Source organism: Macaca thibetana, chromosome 17, assembly GCF_024542745.1.
Source record: "Macaca thibetana thibetana isolate TM-01 chromosome 17, ASM2454274v1, whole genome shotgun sequence".
NCBI lineage: Eukaryota > Metazoa > Chordata > Mammalia > Primates > Cercopithecidae > Macaca > Macaca thibetana.
Window position 1 is genome coordinate 77,980,115 of NC_065594.1, and position 23,190 is coordinate 78,003,304.

Here is a 23,190-nt window from a genome sequence, read left to right on the forward strand (position 1 = left end):
TGCTGCTGGTCGTGGTCTGAGAGCCACACTTAGAGAATCACGGGCAGAAAAAAATCTGATGTGACACACAGCTGGTTGGGCTGACAGAGCCAAGCCTCAAACCCACCATTTCTTCTCTTTAACCACAGACCACCAAATCTGCAAGTGTTAAATCTCTGCTTCTCCCCGGGAGCTGCCCACAAGCACCCCCTACTTCCAAGACCCCTGTTCTTGTCTCAACCCGCCCTTCTGTCAGGGTCCCTACACTCCACTTCTGCTCCTGTCCAGCTGTGAGTTCACTTGAGGCCTCTCCCGTGAAATCCGCCCTCTGGGTTTGAGGTCAGGGAACTCCTGTAAGACGCAAAAGGCCCAGGGTTCTGAGCCAGTGGCCTCCGAAGGCCGGAATCCGCTAGCCCCGGGTCTGGCAGAGCGTCACTTGCTGCGCCCTAGGCCTCTTCCCGCCACGCTTAGAGAGAAGGACTGGAGGCTCAGAAGGGGGTGGAGAAGGTAACGCGGCAGCTGCTGTGTGGGGACGATGACTGTGCCCCTAGATCGCTGCCTCCTGGGTCCTGAATCTTGCTCCCCGCTCCGTGGAGTTCCCGAAACCCCAAAGGCACTCAAGCACCACAAGCCACTCCTAACCTCCCCCACCCATTCCCCAAGAGCACTGTCCCCCGAGGCTGGGCGGGCGGGAACTGTCATGGGATTCGCTCGGGCGGAGGGCGCTGGCCCAGGACGTGGGCGGGCGCGGGGTGGCCGCCGCTCCCCCGAGCTTAAGTCCCGTGCAGCCCGGGGTGGTGCCGGAAGCCCGTGCCTGTGGCTCCGGGGGAGGGGAGGGCTCGGTGGGTCCCTGAAGACGGTCCTCCCCGCGCGACGTCGCAGACGAAGCAGCCCCAGGCAGGACTTCAAAAAGCGACCTGCAGAGTCCGAGCCCCTGACCGCCTGCCTGCCGCTCCCGGCTTCGCCGTGCACGCGTCTCCCGCTCTCCCCGGTTCGTTTTTCGCCACAGCGGCCGAATTCGCGTCTCGCCGGTAGCGCTCCCCGCGCTCGGTTTGGTAGCGCCGCGCGGAGCCCGGCCCTGGCTGGACGCCCAAGAGAGGCGCAGATCCCCGGTGGCGCGCTGGGCTCAGGAGGCCCCTGGGCGCACCTGCCCGAGCGGAGCGGGGCGGGCGCAGGGCGCGGGCCCGGACGCTGGAGGGGGCTGTGGCTCTCCCGCGTCCCCGCCGCTCGGGCTGCGCGGCGCCCGCCTCCCCCCGCCGAGGGGCCGGCCCAGACCCGGGGAGGGGCGGCGGCCACAGCACTTCCCGCTCGCCGGCCTCGGAGGCGGCCGGTCCGGCGCGGGCGCAGCGGTGCGGGCGCTCGGCTGGGGCCCGGGGCGGGGACGCGGCCGCCGCCCGCTTTGCGCCGCTCCTCCCTGCGCGAGTGGCGCTGGCCCCGGCGTCTAGGCGGCCATGGCGACCCGGAGCCCGCTCCCCACCCACCCCGCCTGCTCCGCCCTCCCCTCCGCCCCGCGCCACCTTTGATGGCTCGGACCTCGGCCGGCCACCGCCAGCCCCGCTCGCGCGCCCGCGCCGCCGCCGCCGCCGCCGCCGCCGCCGCCCGCGGGTATTAATAGCCGGCGCCGCCGCGCCCTCGGCCGCCGGAGGCTTGGGAGCCGCCGAGCCCGGAGCCCGAGCCGGGAGAGGGAGCCGCCGCAGCCGCCGGCGCTGTGGAGGTAGGAGGCGCGCGGTGAACAATGACCGCGGCGGGAGGGCGGGGGCCGGCGGGGTCCGGGCCGCGGGCTGCAACTTGTGCGAGTCCAGGCTCCCGCAGCGCACGGCCGGGGCCGCGGGCGAAGGTGGGCGCGTGGTCCCCGGGGTCCTGCTCCGCGTAGTCGGGCGGCTGGCCGGGCCCGGGCAGCCCTGGCCACCATCGCAGGAGCTCGGGGGCCTCGGGGCTCCGCGCCGCCCCCTGCGCCCCTCTCCCCTCACCTCCACCGACCTGGGGCTACCGGGCTCCGCGCCGGTCTCCGCCAGCCTCTCCCGACCCTGGCGCCCTTCCCCCGCTTCCTCCCGTCCTACCCGCCCGCTGACAGCGCCGGACGCCGCTTCCGGACCTCCGGCCGCAATCTCGGCCCGTGAGGCCGGTTGCGGGCCGGGGAGGTGGCCGCTGGCGTGGTTGCCACCGCGCCGCCCGGTGCCCGCCGCTCGCCCACGCGCGGCGCGAGGTTCCTGGCGGGTGACAAAGAGGAACACACCCTCTGCCCAAGTTAAATTTGTGTCTCTTTTTACTGTCTGCCTTTATGCAGGGCAAAGTTTTTATTTTTTATTTTTTGAAGCAAAGGACAGATTGTTTTGCAGCGAGCATTTCCAAACAACTTCTGATTGTGGTTTTACGATTCAAGTTCCGGAAACTTTAGCTGTGTGATCCGGCTGGACCCCAGAGTGTGTGTGTGTGTGTGTGTGTGTGTGTGTGTGTGTGTTTTATTTGAGGGGGGAAATATGAGTTCCCTGTAATGAGTCTGGATCTCGTTTGTGGCAGCTGGAGACCAGCGGCTGTTGGGGATCGAGTAGTGTTCCCCAGAAAGAAGGGAGCCAAGGCTCACAAAGAAGCGAGGCCCTGGTGTCTGATCAGCTCGTGGAGACGTGGGAGAGCCTGCTTCTCATCTGGAACAGTTTAGCAGCCTCGGCCTCCCTCTCTCTCCCAGCCATGGGGAGTACCGGTGGCCTCTGGTCGTTTTAGTTTATTTTGTTAAGGCCGTTCTCTTTGTCAGTTTACCAGGTTTGACCGCCCAGCCCTGGCCTCTGCGTGGAAACCTCTGGGCGCCCCTCTCCTTCCAGTAGGCAGCATCTTCTGAGCCAAACCCTGGCCTAGCACTGGATTCCGTTTAATTTGCTTTGCACGTGGTGACTTGCGGAGCCCATTTCAGAACATCCTCCAGCATTGTCTTGCTTTTCTTATTCAGTCTGAACAAGGGGAGGAGAAAGAAATATCTTTCTGGTCCTGAAAGCTTTAGGGGAGTTGCCTTAAAAATTGGCTTCGTTGTTTCGGAGACTTTAGGAGGGCCCTGTTTCATCCTCTCTTTGGCTTGCTCCCTCCTTCCACAGTGTTCTTGTAGGGGGTTTATTCTCAGTCTTTCGGATGGGTTGGCCTCCAGGATGTGACAGTTTCTGACAGTGTGCTTCATAAGTGGGTACAGCTAGCACATGGCTCACTTTATATTCCTGCAGCATCGTTCTGCAGCAAGGCATCAATATTGGAGTTACTCCAAGCACAGCGAAGCGTTTGTGTTTTTAGAATGTGTGGCTAATAGATCTGCTTCTGGGTAAAATAAATAGAAGCATTATTGGGCAGTGGCTGCTTTACTGAGGGAATTGTTGGTGGAGACAGCGAGTAGATGCCTTCCTAGCCCAGTGCCTCCCAGAATCTCTTACTTGTTTCTTTTATGTGAACGGGAAACTAGAAATACTTGGTGTGCAGGTAGCTGTGCCTCCTAGAGGCAGGGTCTATGGTGTCCGCATCCTGTCCCCCCCCCCCGTTATTTGGGGTGTGGTGTTTCATTGAGAAGTTCTGTCATTGTGGGAATCCTTTGGAAGTTTGGTTTATAATGCCCCCTTTCATAGTGATATTATCTTCCTTGAATTGATACAGGGATGGATTTATTCCTTGGTTCATAATAGAATGCTAACTTTGTAGCCAAACTTATCAAAGAAGATCTTTAAATAATTATCCCGGAGAAGTTTCTTACTGGGCTATTGCATTCACCTCAAAATTATCCTGAGTTTGCAAGGAACCTGGAGGAATGTTTTTGTTTCACTTTTCATTAAACTGTCCAAGGGGGCTGGGCGTGGTGGCTCACACCTGTAATCCCAGCACTTTGGGAGACCGAGGCAGATCACTTGAGATCACCAGTTCCCAGCCTGGCTAATATGGTGAAACCCCGTCTCTACTAAAAATACGAAAATTAGCCAGGCATTGGTGGCAGGCGTCTGTAATCCCAGCTGTTCAGGAGGCTGAGGCAGGAGAATCACTTGAACCTAGGAGGCAGAGGTTGTAGTGAGCTGAGATCGGGCCACTGCACTCCAGCCTGGGTGATAGAGTGAGACTCTGTCTCAAAAAAAAACAAAAAAAAAAACAAAAAAAAGGAAACTGCCTAAGGAAATTTTGTTTTGTTTTGCTTTTTGGTTAAAGATACAAATTAAATATAGCATTGAAAGAGGTAGTTTTTTTTTAAACAGTGAAGCTTATACTCATTTAATTTATTGAACATATAATAGCTTAATTCATTTGGAAAAGTGTAATACTTAGGAGGAGGATGCTTGTGATAAATATCAGAAAAAATAACTCTTTTCACCCTGGAGGGGATTAGAGAATACTAGAGAAAGGATAAAAAGCTGGTTTCTGCAAGCAGAATAGACTTAGGAAAAATGGCATTGTGATTTTCCCAGAGGATAAGAGAAATTCTATGGATTTGTAAGTACTGTACTTGCCTGATTTTTTTTTTTTTTTTGAGATGGAGTTTTGCTCTTGTTGCCCAGGCTGGAGTGCAATGGTGCAATCTCGGCTCACTGCAACCTCTGCCTCCCAGGTTCAAGCAATTCTCCTGCCTCAGCCTCCCGAGTAGCTGGGATTGCAGGCATCCGCTACCATGCCCAGCTAATTTTGTATTTTTAGTAGAGATGGGGGGCGGGTTTCTCCATGTTGGTCAGGCTGGTCTCGAACTCCCGACCTCAGGTGATTTGCCTGCCTCGGCCTCTCAAAGTGCTGGGATTACAGGCGTGAGCCATGGAGCCCGGCCTTGCCTGATGTTTTGATAGCATGGTGGACTGGACATTTTAAAGAAGCCCTTTGTAACTGGCCTGCCTTACTGCAGATAACTGCTTAGTGTTTTTAAGAAATGCACTTTCCTCACCAGCTGAAGGTGCTACAGATAAGAGGGGCAGATATAATCCTGTAATGTAGGCGCTAGAGTCTTTCTACCTTGGGTGCACAGGTATTCCCTGTATTGGTTACCACTTGCCTGGGAGGGGAGGGTGTGGGGTCTTAGGCGCTTGTGGCAGTCTCTCTCCTATTTGCTGCTTTTGATTGAAAGGAGCCTCTCCAAGCCTTGCTATTGAATGGGAAGCAGTGGATCAACTTTTCTTGCCTTTTAGTGTCAGAGTTTATTCTGTGGTGGTACTGGGTGGCAGTCCTCTTTCTCTCTGTTTCAGCCATGGTGACTTAGGTAGGCTGTTACCTCCTTAACCACTTCCACATGGCCAGGCAGATCAGTGCCAAATGGTTTTCATTCAAGTTACTTCAAATCCTGATTTCTCCAGTCCCGTTCTCCCAAATGCAGCCTTTGTTTTTAATCAAGAAGCCCCCAGAAAACGTGTATTTAAAACTGGCAAAACTTTTTATAGGATGCCCTTGCCCTGGTTTGAGTTAGTTAAAAATGTTTGGCCAAGTGGATACTTTGAGCAAAAGTGGATAATTCATACATTACTAAAATATCATGCTTGGAGCTTTTGATACTAATCCAGCGACACTGAAACTGAGGCATGCTCAGTGCTGCCTGCAAACTATTAACTCAGATTGTAAGTTTTCTTAGTTTAATGTGGGTGGAAATTATAGACAAACTTCAGGACTTGCAATTAATGTGGGAATTCATCATTTACACTGAATTTCATATGTAAGACTGTCATACTTGTTCATACATTTAAAAAAGCCTCAGGCCACACTAGACTGCCTTTAACTCTCAATTATGATAATAACCTCTGACCACAAGAGTAACTTCACTTTATGTGCAGACTTTTGACGAAATGTTTTGCATAAATTATCAATTAGAAGACTTAAAAATCCAGTATTATGATGACTTTCAGTTTTTGTTCTTATTCATTTAGGATCTAGTATAGTATTTGAATATAGCAAACCCTTGATAAATTCTTGTGTTCTGTTTTCTTTTTGAAAGAGGGTCTCACTCTCACCAGGCTGGAGTGCAGTGGTGATCATGGCTCACTGCAGCCTCGACCTGTTGGGCTCAAGTAATCCTTCCATCTCAGCCTCCCGAGTAGCTGTGACTACAGACGCATGCCATCGCACCCAGCTAATTTTTTCTTTAAAAATTTTTTCTTAGAGTCTCACCAATATATTGCCCAGTCTGGTAAATCCTTGTTGAATGAATAATAAATCCAGTTTTTACCATCCCTTCAAATTAGTCTTTAGGGTTTTTAAAGGAAACTTGTTATTAGAACTGATAGATTGCAGTTCTGGCAGTTTGATATTTGATTTTGTTTTCATTTCATTCTGATTCAGCAATTTAATCCTTAAAGCTGAGTCAGATTGTAAAAAGACAGAGGTTCCTTTTAAAAAAAGACAGTAAGGTGAGGTGGCTCACACCTGTAACCCCAGCACTTTGGGAGACCGAGGTGTGCGGATCACCTGAGGTTGGGAGGTCAAGACCAGCCTGACCAACATGGAGAAACCCCGTCTCTACTAAAAATACAAAATTAGCCAGGCATGGTGGCACATGACTGTAATCCCAGCTACTCGGGAGGCTGAGGCAGGAGAATCGCTTGAACCCGGGAGGTGGAGGTTGTGGTGAGCTGAGATTACGGCCATTGTATTCCAGCCTGGGCAACAAAAATGAAGCTCTGTTTCAAGAAAAAACAAAACAATAAAAGCATGAAGAAGAAAGTAAAACAAACTAGAAATCCTACCGTCTGTTACTGACTCCTACCTTAGCATTTTGGCATCTGTTCTTTTAGATAGCCTTCTCATTTCTTAACCTCCCCCAAATTTGACATTATACGTGTTTTATATAGTACTTGTCTGTAAATTGAATGTGCTCACCGTTCCTTTTTGTACTTTGAAGCTTGACTTCTGGGATACATTTTCCTTCTTCCTGAGATCCATCTTTTAGAAATTCTGTTAGCATCTGTTGGTGGTAACTTCAGTTTTTGCATGTCTTAGATATCTTTGTTCTTGAATGGTAAATGTATCTAGTTGTGCAATTCTGTATTGTTCCTGTATTAATCAGCTGTGTTCTGGTCCCATTCCTATTGCTGTCTAATTATTTGTAAGTAGTCTGTCTTTTCTCTCTGGCTACTTTTAAGATCCTTTGGTGTTCTGCAGTCTGGCTATGACATGTCTAGGTATTTCTTCTCTCCTTTACTTTTTTTTTTTTTTTTTTTTTGAGTCAGGGTCTCACTACCGTTGCCCAGGCTGGAGTGCAGTGGCATGATCTCGGCTTACTGCAGCCTCAACTTCCTGGGCTCAAGTGATCCTCTCACCTCAGCCCCCTAAGTAGCTGAGACTACAGGCAAGCACCACGACACCTGGCTGATTTTTTGTATTTTTACTAGAGATGGGGTTTTGCCATGTTGCCCAGGCTAGACTTGAACTGCTGGGCTCAAGTGATCCTCCTGCCTCGGCCTCCCAAAGTGCTGGGATTATGGGCATGAACCACCAGCCTGGCTCTCCTTTACTTTTATTCTTCTCTCTCTTCCCTCTTCTCCCCCTCTCTTCTGCTCCTCTTCCCTGCTCCCATGCTACTGTCTTTCCCATCCTCTTTATTAGTTTATTTTCTGTTGCTCAGCAATATTTCAGTGGCTGGATATGCTATGACTTGCGTATCTACTCACCTTTGGCCATTCAAGTTGTTTTCAGTGTTGGCTATCATGAATACAGCTGCTGTGAACATCTGTGAACAAATCTTTGTGTAGAGAGATGTTTTTTATTTTTCCTGCTGGGTCTTAAGTGTGTGCATAACTTTGTAATAAGCTATTTGTAAGAAAGTGTTGGCACCACTTTATATTCCCACCAGTGACGTATGAGACTTCTAGTTACTCCAATCCTGATCAACACTTGAAATACTCAGTCTTTCCTTGTAGCCATTCCAGTGGCTATGTAGCGATATCTCACTGTGGTTTTGTTTTATATTTTCCTGATAAGTAATGAAATGTTTTCATGTACTTATTGACCATTTGTATATCTTCTTTTGTGAGTGTCTGTTAGATTTTTTTTTTTTTTTTTTTGAGACAGAGTCTCACTGTGTCGCCCATACTGGAGTGCAGTGACATAATCTTGGTGCGCTGCAACCTCCGCCTCGCAGGTTCGAGTGATTCTTCTGCCTCAGCCTCCCGAGTAGCTGAGATTACAGGCATGCACCATGCTATTTTTTGTATTTTTGGTAGAGATGGGGCTGAAACCCATCCCTGGCACCCTGGCCCACCATGTTGGCCAGGCTGGTCTCAAACTCCTGACTTCAACCGATCCACCTGCCTCGGCTTCCCAAAGTGCTGGGATTACAGACGTGAGTCACTGCGCCCGGCAGATCTTTACTGTTTTTAATTTTTTTGTTCAGATTGTTTTATATAGCTTTACTTAGTATACTTGATATACAGCAAACTGCACATTCTTAATGTCATCTTATAGTTGTAGTTCTTTATATATTTTCTGTATAAATCCTTTGTAAAGATCTATATAGTATGAATATTTTCACCCAACCTATTTTTTCCTTTTCGTTTTTAAATTATCTTTTGAAAGGCAAAAGTTATTCGGAAAATGTTTTATATGGTCTAGTTATTGAACTTATTTAACATCAGGAAATATATTCAGTGTTGGAAAAATAGCACATTTCTTGTCTTTAAGGCAAGAGAAAAAGAGCATATTGCTCCTTTCAAGAGGTCAGGCTCCATTTACTGGATGGCGATAGAACAGTTTTGTTCTTATCTAACTAAAACGGAGTTGGAAAAAACCTAAAGATGAAGAAAAAATTACCTGCTTAATTTGAAAATATAAGCAAATAAGTGTGTAACATTATGATCAAATAAACAGATTTTAAAAGTCCCAAATTGAGTTGTGTTTGTTCTTGTTCCCACAGAAGGATTATGGGAAAAAATGTTTTGGAAATGAATGAAAAATGGGTGCCCTGGGCAAAAGCAAGCTGTAACATTCTAAAAAGAGGTTAGTGTGGCAGATACACAGCTCTGCAGTCTTGCTTTCTGCAGTTTCAGTTACCCACGGTCAACCACAGTCTGAGTAAACAATTCACAGGTCTTAAACGGTGTGCTGTTATGAGTAGCGCCATGAAATCTCATAGCATCGCACTCTGTCCCTTCTTCATTATGAGAAGAAGCTGAGTACAGTGCATTAAGATATTTTGAGAGATCACATTCACGTAAGTTTTATTACAGTATATTGTCGCTCTGTTTTATTACTAGTTGTTGTTAATCTTACTGTGCCTACTGCATACATTCCAGTGTACCACAGGTATGTAAGTATAGGAGAACACAGAGTATATGTAGGGTTCAGTGCCATCTGCGGTTTTTAGGTATCCACTGGGAGTCTTGGAATGTAAACCCTCTGGAGAGGGGGACATTAGTTTCTCTGTTTTGGTAGTAATTGTATCTTTTTATTAACGTATTGTCCTTAGTTTCTGGGCCAAAGAACAAAAATTGTAAGGTCAGGAAGTACGTTTCTCTAATTTTTGGTATTCTTGCCCATAGAAGCCCAGTGATAAACATTGGTTGATTTGAGCTAAAATTTGTGAAATATACACTCTCTATGACATTTTAGAATAAGGAAGACATAGGATGATATCAAAGGTGATAAGAATTTGGAGTATAGGTGTTGAAGCCAGACAAACCTGCCCTTACATATCTTTCATCTTTTGTTTTTTTTTTTTGAGAAGAAATCTCGCTCTGTCACCCAGGCTGGAGTGCAGTGGCGCGATCTTGGTTCACTGCAACCTCCGCCTCCCGGGTTCAAGCAATTCTCCTGCCTTAGCATCCCAAGTAGGTGGGATTACAGCTGCATGCCACCACGCCCGGCTAATTTTTGTATTAGCCAGGTTGGTCTCAAACTCCTGACTTCAGGTGATCCACCTGCCTCGGCCTCCCAAAGTGCTGGGATTACATGTGGGAGCCACCATGCCTGGCCATATCTTCCATCTTTGATGTTGGACAAGTTATCAATGCTCTTTCGCTAAAACCTCAAGGGGACATTTAAGAGTACATTTATCTGCAAGTGGCAGAATGTCTGACTAATAGCAGTTTCAGCCGTCAAATACTGAGTTGCTTCAAGTAATAAAGGGGTTCCCAGTCCATGTCTCAGCCCAAAATATCATCAAGGACCCAGATGCATTCTGTCCTTCTACTCTGCTGCCCCTCGGCATGTTGATTTTTGCACTTGGACTTGTTGGCCCGTGGTTAATTAGACTGCTGCAGCCTAATTAGTCATTATACCTAATGACAGTTGCAGCTCCAAGCTTCATACTCTCACACATTTGTTGTTACCAGGTCAGTAGCAGCATAGGCTTCTCATTGAGCAAAATTTTTCCCAGAAGCCTCCAGCATCTGGGAGGTCTTTGAAGAGGATTCTGGGGAATGTTTGTGTGCTCTTAAAAAGAGACCCAAAGACTAGATGTGATGCCTGGAATCACAGCAGCCATGTTGTTACTAGACCTGAAGCAGGCAAGAGGGTGACGGAGCTGAAAGGTAGAACCAGAGTCCATAAATGCATCATTGAGTCATTTAGATCTTCTGCACCTGAGCTTAGCATGCTAAATACTAATCTGGTTTAGGATACCAAAAAATATGTGAAGTTACTTTCTCATCCTACTTGAGTTGGGGTTTTTGGTTAGTGCCATCTAAAGCATCATGACTGATGTATTAATTGGGAGACTTTATCTTTCATCTGCTATTTAGTATTATCTATGAGAAAACTGATTTCTACCTGTTAATTATGTGGAAAGTGACTTAAAGTCATATCAAATCACTGTTAGAGATGATCTCTTTGTAAGAACTTTAGATGTTTGATAATGTGTTCAAGTCATGCAACAGAGTCTACGTGAATTTCACCTCCTTTTAAGCTGGCCTTGCACGGCATCTGCTTGGAATCTACTATTTGGCAATTTGGGTTACAGAACATACTTGAGAGTATTGCTTCATTTCTTTGAGAAAAAAAATGAGGGAAGCGCCAGCCATTTCTGTCAATCTTGAATAGCATCTGTCTGCACATTTAATATTGTGAGGAACTTATTAATCAGGGGTTTGTGATCTTCCTTTGTAATCTTACTGGAGTTTTTGGTTCTCTAATATCAGGTGTTGGCAGGGGCCAAGATGGATCCAAGTGGAGTGAGCTGTTTGGAAATATCAGGATATGGGGGAAACCAGAGATTTTCTAAATGAGACAAACATTTTAGTGAATCTGTGAAGAAAAGTTAAGTGATTTAATAACGTTAAAAATATACATACATATTTATTTTGACACAGACTCTCGCTTTGTTGCTCAGGCTGGAGTGCAGTGGCACAATCTTGGCTCACTGCAACCTCCGCTTCCCGGGTTCAAGTGATTCTCCTGTCTCAGCCTCTCAAATAAGTGGGATTACAGGTGCCTGTCACCACACCTGGCGAATTTTTGTATTTTTAGTAGAGACGGGCTTTCACCACGTTGGTGAGGCTGGTTTCAACTCCTGACCTTAGGTGATCCGCCCGCCTCAGCCTCCCAAAGTGCTGGGATTACAGGCGTGAGCCACCATGCCTGTCCTTCTTTGAGGTTTAATGTGTAGATTTGTGTAACCAACTCCACAGTCACGCTAGGGGACATTTCTGTCAACTCAGAACATTCCCTTGTGCTGCACCCCCAGCCCCTGTTAACCACCCATCTTTGTTCTGTCACTAACTATAGTCTGGTCTTTTCCAGTATGTCATCTAAATGGAATCTTAGCATTTGTAACCTTTTGAGACTGACTTCTTTCATTCAGCCTGATGTCTTTGTGATTCCCAGAGCTCGCTCACTTTTGCTGTCTAGTTAGTATCCATCGTATGGATGTACCACAGTGTGTTTATCCATTCACTTATTGAAGAACAGTTGACTTGTGTCCAGTTTGGGGCAATTATGAATAGAGCTGCTACAAACTCTCGCACACAGGTTTTGATGTGGATGAAGTTTGATTTCTCATGGACAAATAGCTAGAAGTGAAATCCTTACCAGCACTTGGTATCATCAGTATTTTTTAGTCACTTTAATAGGTGTGTAGTGATATCTCATCATGGTTATATATTTTTTTTGGCCGGGCGCGGTGGCTCAAGCCTGTAATCCCAGCACTTTGGGAGGCCGAGGCGGGCGGATCACAAGGTCAGGAGATCGAGACCACGGTGAAACCCCGTCTCTACTAAAAATACAAAAAATTAGCCGGGCGCGGTGGCGGCGCCTGTAGTCCCAGCTACTCAGGAGGCTGAGGCAGGAGAATGGCGGGAACCCGGGAGGCGGAGCTTGCAGTGAGCTGAGATCCGGCCACTGCACTCCAGCCTGGGCGACAGAGCGAGACTCCGTCTCAAAAAAAAAAAAAAAAAAAAAAAAAAAAAAGAAGAGAGAAAAACATCTTTGAGAAGGGCTTACCTGAAGATGTGACTAAATAATTTCCTGGACCCTCTGACAGAGAAAGACTGGAGGAGCTCTGCTGGCTGCCTGCGTTTTGAAGGAATGGATTGGAAAGAGCAATTTGTGTCTAAAATCTCCAGGCCCAGAATGGAACAGTGTCAGTGGGAATAAATAAGATGTCAGTCCTGTAGGTGCTTATCTCAAAGACCTGATGGGGCATGTAGGTTTAATTCCAGTAACTAGTTTGTTAATTCTCTATGTGAATATATAGGGATAATCATTCAAAAATAAAATTACCGAAGCAACTGCAAGGCCTTGTGAAGGTGGAGAAAAGAATGCAGGCGCCACGGCATGCCTTTGTTATCTATCGCTGCATGACACATTACACCCAAAGTTGAGTGGCTTGAAACAATGCTAAATATTGATTATCTTTTGCTGTTTTTGTGGATTAGGGGTTTGGAAGTGGCTTCAGTGAACAGTTCTGGCTTGGAAGTTTGCGATAAAGATGTCAGCTAGGAGCTTGGCATGATGGCACATACCTGTAGTCTCAGCTACTCAGGAGGCTGAGGGGAGAGGATCGCTTGAGCCCAGGAGTTCCCAGCCTCGGCAGCATAGCAAGACCCCATCTCTATTTTTTGGAAAAGTCAAATGGGGCCGGGCGCGGTGGCTCACGCCTGTAATCCCAGCACTTTGGGAGGCCAAGGCAGGCAGATCACCTGAGGTCAGGAGTTTGAGACCAGCCTGACCAACATGGAGAAACCCCATCTCTACTAAAAATACAAAATTAGCTGGGCGTGGTAACGCACGCCTGTAATCCTAGCTACTCCGGAGGCTGAGGCAGGAGAATCGCTTGAACCGGGAGGCGGAGGTTGTGGTGAGCTGAGATTGCGCCATTGTACTCCAGCCTAGGCAACAAGAGCGAAACTCAAAAAAAAAAAAAGTCAACTGGGACTGTGGGGTCTGCTACCAAGGAGCCCAATAAGCTCCTTAGGCAGGGTGCTTGAATACCTTACAACATGGTGGCTAGCTTCTCCCAGAGTGAGTGAACCATGAGGAAACCAAGGCGAAGCTGCTGTGTTTTTTTTAAATTTTAATTTTACTTATTTTTGAGACAGGGTCTCACTCTGTCACCCAGGCTGGAGTACAGTGGTGTGATCTCAGCTCATTGCAATCTCTGCCTCCCAGGCTCAAGTGATCCTCCCACTTCAGCCTCCCAAGTAGCTGAGACTACAGGTGTGCACCACCACACCTGGCTAATTTTTGTATCTATGTAGAGACGGGAGTCTCACAATGTTGCCCAGGCTGGTCTTGAACTCCTGAGCTCAAGTTGTCATCCGCTTTGGCCTCCCAAAGTGCTGGGATTATGGGGGTGAGGCACTGTGCCTGGCCCCGCCATGGCTGATATGCCAGCCATGGAAGTTATATACTGTTAATTCCACAGTATTCTTGGGCCTACTGCCAGCCATGACTTAAGGGGAGGCAGTTACACAAAAGTGTGGATGCCAGGAGGCAAGAATCATTGAGTGCTATCTTGGAAGCTGGCTGCCACAGGACCCTGAGGTAGCTGTGTTCAAATCCCCGCTCTACTTCTCAAAAGTTGCGTTGTCTAGAGCAAGTCATTTCATTTGAATCCCTGTTTCCTCCTATATTTTAAAAATAAAAATAATACCTTCTGAATAATGCCCATTATGATACAAATAATGGATTCTAAATAACTAATTATAAAAGTCCTTGTGATCAGTGTTTTTTAAGATTTGGAATTTTGGCCATTTGGAATTTCTTTTGAGAATGAAAGATAAGATATAAAAACATACTCTGGCAATTTATAAAAGACTTAAGACGTGGTAGCTGTTATATGTATTATTTAACTATAAAGCTTTGAATCTGAACTGTGTGTAAGCATAAAAACAAAGATAAACATTAAATTATAATAACGTTCTTTTTAGTAAAAGTCTTAGTCATACAGCTTCTTTCACTTATTTTTATAGATAAGATCTTGTACCATCTCCCAGGCTGGAATGCAGTGGCATAATCATAGCTCACTGTAGCCTTGAACTCCTGGCTCAAATGATCCTCCCACCCCAGCTTTCCAAAGTGGGGGGATTACAGGCATGAGCCAGTGTGCTTGGCTAATTTTTAAATTTTGTGTAGAAATGGGACCTTGCTATGTTGCCCAGGCTGGTCTTGAACTCCTGGCATCAAGCAATCTTCCTGCCTCAGCCTCCCAAAGTGCTAGAATGAGCCACTGTACCTGGCCCTCACTAGAATCTGGGTTTTTTAAATTTAAATTTTTATTTTTTTTAAAAAGACGGTGTTTTGCTGTGTTGCCCAGGCTGGCCTCGAACTGTGCTCAAGCAGTCCTCCTGCCTTGGCATCCCAAAGTGCTGAGATTACAGGCATGAGCCACTGCACCTGGCCTAGAATCTATATATGCTTTTATTTGTGTTTTCCCTTCCTGCAAGGAGTAAGCCAGTCACCGAATTAGCAAAACCCAAATTCCTCATCTAGTCTTCAGTAATACCCCCAAATAAGAAATACCTAATTTGAGGTCTGCTGGGTCATGCCGGAAGGACGCCGAGAGACATTATTGATGAGTTTACCATGTCTGCAGAGTGGACATGAAGGATCGCCCCACTGCATCACCACCTCTTTATGGAGATTTTAGAAAATGCTCACTTGTAAAAGTAGTTTTAGAATGCATGAATCAGCACCCTTTGAGTTGATTTGAGTAGTCAAGAAAAGTTTTGGTTTTGAAGTGATCATTGTGTTAAATCATGTTACTGTTTTGCTGGAATTGATAATGAGCCTGGCTGGAAGAAACCTGGTGTTTTAGCCCCGTTTTCTTTCCCAGCCTCCTGTACTTCCCTCTTCCCTCTGATCAGTCCCCCTCCCCCATGCTCGTCTAGGTGACCTTCTACAAGCCACAGAACCTTCCTTTGTCACATCTTCCCATCTGCCACTGCCCCAGCCTTCCACCAAGTCCTTCTCTGCTCTGAGATTCACCCAGTCCCTGCCTGCCTCCTTCCAGAAGCCTTCCCTAAGGCTAACGTCTCCTCCCCAGTGCCAGTGTGGACCCTCCGTGCTTTTACTGGCGTGTTTACTCTCCTCCCCACTCATTTTGGTTATTTGAGCACTAACATTTACTGAACGTTTGAAGTCCTAGGCTGAGTTCTAACAGCCCTGATTTTTATCCTCATTTTACATGAGAGGGAAATGAAGGCTCAGAGAGGTTAAGTGTGCCTAAGGTCACACAGCGTGTAATTGGCAGAGCACAGCTAGAAGCTCAGGAAGTTTTTCCTCTCTTAGAGCAACTTCTACTTAAGTATTTTACACATCTGCGTTTTTAATGTCTGGCAGAGTGCCAGGAACATAGTAGGTGCTCAATATCTGTTTAAGATGAACTCTCTTAAGCGGTAAACGTCATCACAAATTATTTCTGTACATTTCTTTGTAAAATGTAGCCTCCCCTGGACTTCTGCAGGATGAGGTTCTGAGTTACTGTTCTTCCTTGTCCCTCCTGTGGCTGGCGGGGGGGTCACTTACCACTTCTTTTGTGATTATACTGTTAGTTTGCTGCTTAAAAGATGAGCATGTTTGCTTAAAATTCTCTGCATGACATATACTTATATGCATTGAGAAAAGGATGTTACTTATGGTTTCTTTGCATGAGATTAATCCCAGTGGTTTTTATTTTCTGCTTTGAACTTCTCTGTCTTTTCTAAAGTTCCCACAAATTTTTATTGCTTTTGTAATTACCAAGCCATGTTATTTACAATGAGAAGAGAAAACTATTTTTTTTCGGAGTGCATGAAAAGGAAAACCTTAATTTTTTTTCCCCTGTGGATTAAGCTAAGCCTGCCACACATATAAAAAGTCATGTGAGACATACTTCGGCTACAGAACATGCATTGCAGATCTGTTCCTACTCTACTATTGAAACCATCTACCCAAAGGTCATTTTCTTATTCCAGTGTGTCAAAGGCACATAACAAAGGAAGAGAGGCGCACATGATACTTGAGTGAGAGGTGGTCTTCTTACGGAGACGGTTATTCCAAAGAGTTTATTTGTAGTTCAGAAGTTCAAGGTTGTCAGATCAAGGTTGTCCAGGTCAGTGGAATGCTTTGGTTTTGGAGGTAGAGTAGCATAAGCATGAACTCAGGCTCTAGGTACCATTTGAGAAGAGTAACTCCAAACTCACATAAATAAACCCCAAAGTGTGAGTTTGAGGTCAGGCTCAGAGCCTTTGGCAGGGGACCAGGGCCAGGGAACAGTTGGTTTTTCTCAGGATTATAGGTAATTTAGCCAGGACTGCAGGGGCTCAGAGACTGTCTGGTGGTTTGATTCTTTTTATTTAAAAAATGGCATGCTTCACTGTTAGGAAAGAAAATTCTGAGAAAGGCGGAGATGGTTGTGTCTTCTGTCTGTGTCATGGCATTTGTGGCCGCACCTGCCTGTTCACCTGGAGAAGTTAGACAGGATGGCTCCTCCATTCCTTGGAGAGCTGGGAAAGCTGGTCCATTCCTTGCTTTCCCCGGCATAATTTTGGGCCAGGAAGGTTCATCCGTCCTAAAGATTGAGGAGAAAAATAAGAAAAGTCTATCTTCAAGGTAGAGAAATCCCAGTGATCTGCCAAAACCCATTTCCTGAAAATTGCTGGAAAGTCTAGTGCGTGAACGAGCATGGCAAAGAGCGTAGGAAGCACCTTCTGGCCCATCCTTGGAATTGTGCTGCTTGATGGGGTGCTATTCCCACGGCCAGTGTTGTGCTAGTGTCATGCGAGGCACTGTGCTCACCATGTCGCATAGATTCTTACTTGCCCATTCAATGAGGAAGGTATTCATTTGACAGGAAGCCGAGGCTTAGACTATATGGTATTATGCCCAATGTCACACAGCTAACAAGCGAAATCAGGTTTTCCCAGAGTCCACACTCTTCTCGGAGGCACAGTTTGGGGTCTTCTTGTAGTACAGGTGTCCCTGAGTATGCCACATGAGGGTGAGAGGAGATGTATCTTGCAAATCTTGCAAGATCAGGGTCAGACCTAAATCTTTATTGAAAATTTTATTGCTTTGTTCATTGTGGATTTTTTTTTTATTACTTGTGTTTTTTTTTTGTTTTTGTTTTTGTTTTGAGACAGAGTCTTGCTGTTGTCACCCAGGCTGGAGTGTAGTGGTGTGATCTCAGCTCACTGCAACCTCCACCTCCTGGGTTCAAGTGATTCTCCTGCCTCAGCCTCCGGAGTAGCTGGGATTCCAGGCGTCTGCCACCATGCCTGGCTAATTTTTGTATTTTTAGTAGAGACGGGGTTTCACCATGTTGGTCAGGCTGGTTTCGAACCGCTGACCTTGTGATCCTCCTGCCTCGGCCTCCCAAAGTGCTGGGATTACAGGCATGAGCCACTGCACCTGACCGTATTTGCCTTATTTTTTTTAAATTTAAAAATTTTTTTGAGGCTGAGTCTTGCTCTGTTGCCTAGGCTAAAGTGTAGTGGTGCAACCTCCACCTCCCGGGTTCAAGCGAATCTCCTGCCTCAGCCTCCTGAGTAGCTGGGATTATAGGCACCTGCCACCACGCCTGGCTAATTTTTTTTTTTTTTTGTATTTTTAGTAGAGACAGAGTTTTGCCATTTTGGTCAGGCTGGTCTTGAACTCCTGACCTCAGATGATCTACCCACTTGGCCTCCCAAAGCGCTGGGAGTACGGGAGTGAGCCACCACGCCTGGCTTATATTTGCCTTATTTTGTTTTCTTTCCTTAAGGTTTTTTTTTTCTTTTTTTTTTTTTTTTTTTTCTTTTTCTTTTTTTTGAGATGGAGTCTTGCTCTGTCATACAGACTGGAGTGCAGTGGCGTGATCTTGGCTCACTGCAAACTCCGCCTCCCGGGTTCACGCCATTCTCCTGCCTCAGCCTCCTGAGTAGCTGGGACTACAGGCGCCTGCCACCATGCCTGGCTAATTTTTTGTATTTTTAGTAGAGACGGAGTTTCACAGTGTTAGCTAGGATGATCTCGATCTCCTGACCTCGTGATCCGCCTGCCTCGACCTCCCAAAGTGCTGGTATAACAGGCGTGAGCCACTGCGCCCAGCCTGTTTTCTTTCCTTAAGTTTTAAAAAATGGACTTTATTATTCATAGCAGTTTTAAGTTCTCAGCAAAATCGAGCAGAAGTTAGAATTCCCCTATGCTCTCCCCCTGAACCTCCCCTACCATCAATATCCCACAGTTTCCTTAATTTTTACATTTTTGAGAATGCTGTATTTTTTTCAAATTGATAATATATTATACATATGTTTTGTGAATTTCTTTGCCCTCCATTATCTTGCTTCAGTAATTTTTTTTTTTTTGAGATGGAGGTTTGCTCTTGTTGCCCAAGCTAGAGTGCAATGGTGCGATCTCAGCTCACTGCCCCGTCCGCCTCCTGGTGGTGCAACCTCCATCTCCCAGGTTCAAGCGAATCTCCTGCCTCAGCCTCCTGAGTAGCTGGGATTACAGGTGCCTGCCACACACCCGGCTAATTTTTTTTTTTTTTTTTTGAGATGGAGTCTCGCTCTGTCACCCAGGCTGGAGTGCAGTGGCGCGATCTCGGCTCACTGCAAACTCCGCCTTCTGGGTTCACACCATTGTCCTGCCTCAGCCTCCCGAGTAGCTGGGAACAGTAGGTGCCCGTCACCACGCCTGGCTAATTTTTTGTATATTTAGTAGGGTAGTCTCTCGATCTCCTGACCTCGGGATCCGCCCGCCCTGGCCTTCCAAAGTGCTGGGATTACAGGCATGAGCCACTGTGCCCAGCCTAATTTTTTGTATTTTTAGTAGAAACAGGGTTTCACCATGTTAGCCAGGCTGGTCTCGAACTCCTGACCTCGAATGATCCGCCCGCCTTGGCCTTCCAAAGTGTTGGGATTACAGGCGTGAGCCATTGTGCTCAGCTGCTTCAGTAGTCTTTAAGTCAACATGATTAAGGTCAAGTCAAAGGTCTCTTGAGGTCATTTCCTGTTGACCTTTCTCTGAGGAATGCAGCTGAGTTCACATGATGGGGAAGGGGGTTCCCAGATGTCTTTCAAGTCCTTGAATATTTATTATGCAGATCAAATTCCCAGAATGTGTATAGAAGGCTTTAGGGGCTATGAAGTCTCTACCTTCTTTTCTCTCTCTTTCTTTCTTTTCTTTCTCTCGTCTCTCTTTCTTTCGTTCCCTCTCTCCCTCTCCCACCCCTGCCCCCCATTTTTCCTTCCTTCCTTCTTTCTCCCTTTCTTTCCAGGCAGGGACTCATTCTGTCACCAGGGCTGTAGTGCAGCGGTGTGATCATAACTCACTGAAGCCTCAACCTCCTAGGCCCAGGTGATCCACCCACCTCAGCCTCTCAAGTAGCTGGGACTACAGGTGCGGGCTGTCACTTCTGGCTAATTTTTGGAATTTTTTGTAGGGATGGGAGTCTTGCTATCTTCCCCAGGCTGGTCTCAAAATGACCTCAAGCAATCCTCTCCTCTTAGCCTCCCAAAGTGCTGGGATTACAGGTCAACCACTGTGCCTGGCTCTTCCTGTCTCTTTTATCACTTGACTTTTTTCTCACTGGCACTTGGGGGAGGGGGTTTGGGATTCACTTTCTATCAAAAGTGTTCTTCATGGGTTAGAAAATAGAACTGTAGTGGGAATGTTTCCAGAAAAGTCTTAAGTGTCAGGGGAGACACTTAAGTGAGATGAATCAGTTACTACTCCTGTGTGCCATGCCTGCGTACAAGTGTGGAGTTTCTGAGTGGCGTAGGACAGATTTCTAAGGTGGTGGGTAGGCAAGAACTGACAAGGTCTGCCTTCTCATTGATGTGCAGAAGAGAATCTTTTCCTTGTGTACCAACAGTTCTGGCTTATTTTTTTGTCTGTGCAGCTATTCCTAGCTCAGGGCATGTTCTGTAGTAGGTGCTCATTAAATCTTTGTTGAAGAAACCCTCTTGGGGTTTCTGGATAAACTTACCTTGAACCTTTCAAACCTGGTCTGACCTCACCAGCTGTTTGGCTCCCATGGTCTGTAAAAGCCTGAATTTATAGTCACAAATGGGTGGCAAATATACATTTATGATCTTAGTTGTCAGACACTGTTTATCTACTTTACCCATCCTTTGACTTCTAGATTGTTTCTGTCTCTCTCATCCAGGCCTGTTAGCCTCTGGTAAAGTTAGAAATGCTCTAACAATATTCTAGGAGTGGCTGAGGCACCTTGCAAGTCTGGAGCTACAAGATCTTAAAAACAAATACCCATTTAGGTTGCTGGCGCGAGGTTGTGGAGAATAGGGAATGCCTATGCACTGTTGGTCAGAGTGTAAATTAGTTCAACCGTTGTGGAAAGCAGTGTGGTATGATTCCTCAGAGAGCAAAAAAACAGAACTACCATTCAACTGAGCAGTCTCATTGCTGGGTATATACCCCCCAAAATATAAGCCATTCTACCATAAGGACATAGGCACGCGACTGTTCATTGCAGCACCGTTCACAATAGCAAACACACGGAAGCAACCTAAATTCCCACCAGTGACAGATTGAATAAAGGAAATGTGGCACATATACACCATGGAACACCATGCAGCCATAAAAAGGAACAAAATCATGTCCTTTGCAGGAGCATAGATGGAACTGGAAGCCATTGTCCTTAGCAAACTAACGCAGGAACAGAAAAGCAAATACTGCATGTTGTCACTTATAAGTGGCCATTAAATGATGAGAATTCATGGACACTCAGAGGGGAACGACAGACACTGGGGCCTACTTGAGGGAGAAGGGTGGCAGGAGGGAGAGGAGCAGAACAAATAACTCTTGGGTACTAGGCTTAGTACCTGGATGACAAAATAGTCTGTTAAACCCCTGTGACATGTGTTTACCCATGTAACAAATCTGCACATACGCCCTGAACCTAAAATAAAAGTTAAACATTAAAACAAAAATTACCCCTCCCCTTCAAATCCCAAATAGCCATTTAGGAAAATCAATTTTTTTTTTTTTTTTTTTTTGAGATGGGATCTCACTCTGTAACCTTGGCTGGAGTGTAGTGGCGTGATCTAGGCTCACTGCAACTTCTGCCTCCCAGATTTCAAGCAATCAAAAATACCTACTTGGTAGTATGGTATCATACATTAGTGGCTTATAAATTAGCATGGCCTTTTCTTTTTTTTTTTTTTTTTTTAGAGATGGAGTTTCGCTCTTTTTGCCCAGGCTGGAGTGCAATGGCGCCATCTCAGCTCACTGCAACCTCTGCCTCCTAGATTCAAGTGATTCTCCTGACTAAGCCTCCCGAGTAGCTGGGATTACAGGCCCCTGCCACCACGCCTGGCTAATTTTTGTATTTTTAGTAGAGATGGGGTTTTACCATGTTGACCAGGCTGGTTTTGAACTCTTGACCTCAGGTGATCCACCTGCCTCGGCCTCCCAAAGTGCTGGGATTACAGGCGTGAGCCACCGCACCCGGCCAGCATGACCTTTTCTAAATACTTCAAGATTATCCTTCTTTAGCTGAATTGTAATTGCCTGATTGCTTGACTGTACCTCCATGAATAATCCTGTTGGCACCAAGTCCTGCGAATGCCTTACTTTTAAGGAAGGGTTTACCTAATAGCATGTAAGATTGTGCAGGAAACAAAGGACAGAAAGGCCCAGGAAATTGGCATATGGATAGTTTGCCTCCGTTTGTTAATTTACGGGCCACCTTAGTCAGTTTTGGGGGCGTGGCATTTGTTTTCACCATATGGTGGGTGACAGAACATCTGGACTCTGTTTACCTGATAGCCACAGGGCAGCATTTCAGGAACTCTTGAGAATGTGGGAAAGGACATTTTAGTTCTAGTCTGAAACTAGGACATTTTAGTTCTACTTTGAAAGAGTCAGAGAGTCTGGGTTGCTCTTGGTGGTTTATGCTCAAAAGCCTTTTAATTCTTTCTAATTGAATCCCTTGGCTTAGATTCTTTTGATTTGTATTTGATTAAACAACAAAGCGACACCATCTGTGGCCTTCATTTGTATGCATCTTTACCTACTGCTGTGAACCCAATGAGAGACGTCTTTCAGAGAACTTAGATTTTTGTTTAATACAAAACAAGCTGATATTCTTAATTGATTTAAGAATTACATAACATTTTTCATTGTTGTTCTGGCTTCCTCCTCCACCATCTAATGTGTAAATATGTGTGAGGGGGAAGATCTCTGAAATTGAGCCATGGTCTGGCAGGTTGAGAGGTTTGTCAGTTAGAATTGTCCCAAGTGCGTCGGCTGCAGTGGCTCACACCTATAATCCCAGCACCTTGGGAGGCCGAGGTGGGTGGATCACTTGAGGTCAGGAGTTCGAGACCAGCCTGGTCAACATGGTGAAAGCCCATCTCTACTAAAAATACAAAAATTAGCTGAGTGTGTTGGTGTGCGCCTGTAATCCCAAACCTTTGGGAAGCTGAGGCAGGTGGATCACTTGAGGTCAGGAGTTAAAGACCAACTTGGTCAACATGGCAAAACCCTGTCTCTACTAAAAATACAAAAATTTAGCTGAGTGTGGTGGTGTGCACCTGTAATCCCAGCTACTCTGGAGGCTGAGGCAAGAGAATCACTTGAACCTGGGAGGCAGAGGTTGCAGTGAGCTGAGATTGCGCCATTGCACTCCAGCCTGGGTGACAGAGCAAGACTTTGTCTCAAAAAAAAAAAAAAAAAATTGTCCAAAGTGAATGACGTGATGATTGCTTCGTTGGTCTCCTTTTTCTTTAAGTAATTTAAAATCATACTGTAACTTGGCATGTTATGCTGATATTAAAAGAAATGAAACAGTTTTTGAGGAGAAATGTCAGTGTTTTGAGGCAGATTGTAACTATTGAAGATATTGTGAGTGCTCTTCTGTGCCCA

General features: G+C 46.3%; 1 protein-coding gene across 2 annotated transcripts in view; it reads left to right on the plus strand.

Moving 5' to 3' along the window:
* The window catches only part of FARP1 (FERM, ARH/RhoGEF and pleckstrin domain protein 1), a 461,133-nt gene that overhangs the window by 156,657 nt on the left and 281,286 nt on the right, over positions 1-23,190 (plus strand). The window contains exon 2 of one of the 2 annotated variants that reach the window (XM_050765964.1): positions 1,618-1,693. The gene's annotated coding sequence lies outside the window, so the exon portion shown is untranslated. Of the gene's footprint in view, positions 1-891; positions 971-1,617; positions 1,694-23,190 lie in introns of those variants that run through there. The other variant, XM_050765965.1, reaches the window with a different exon arrangement.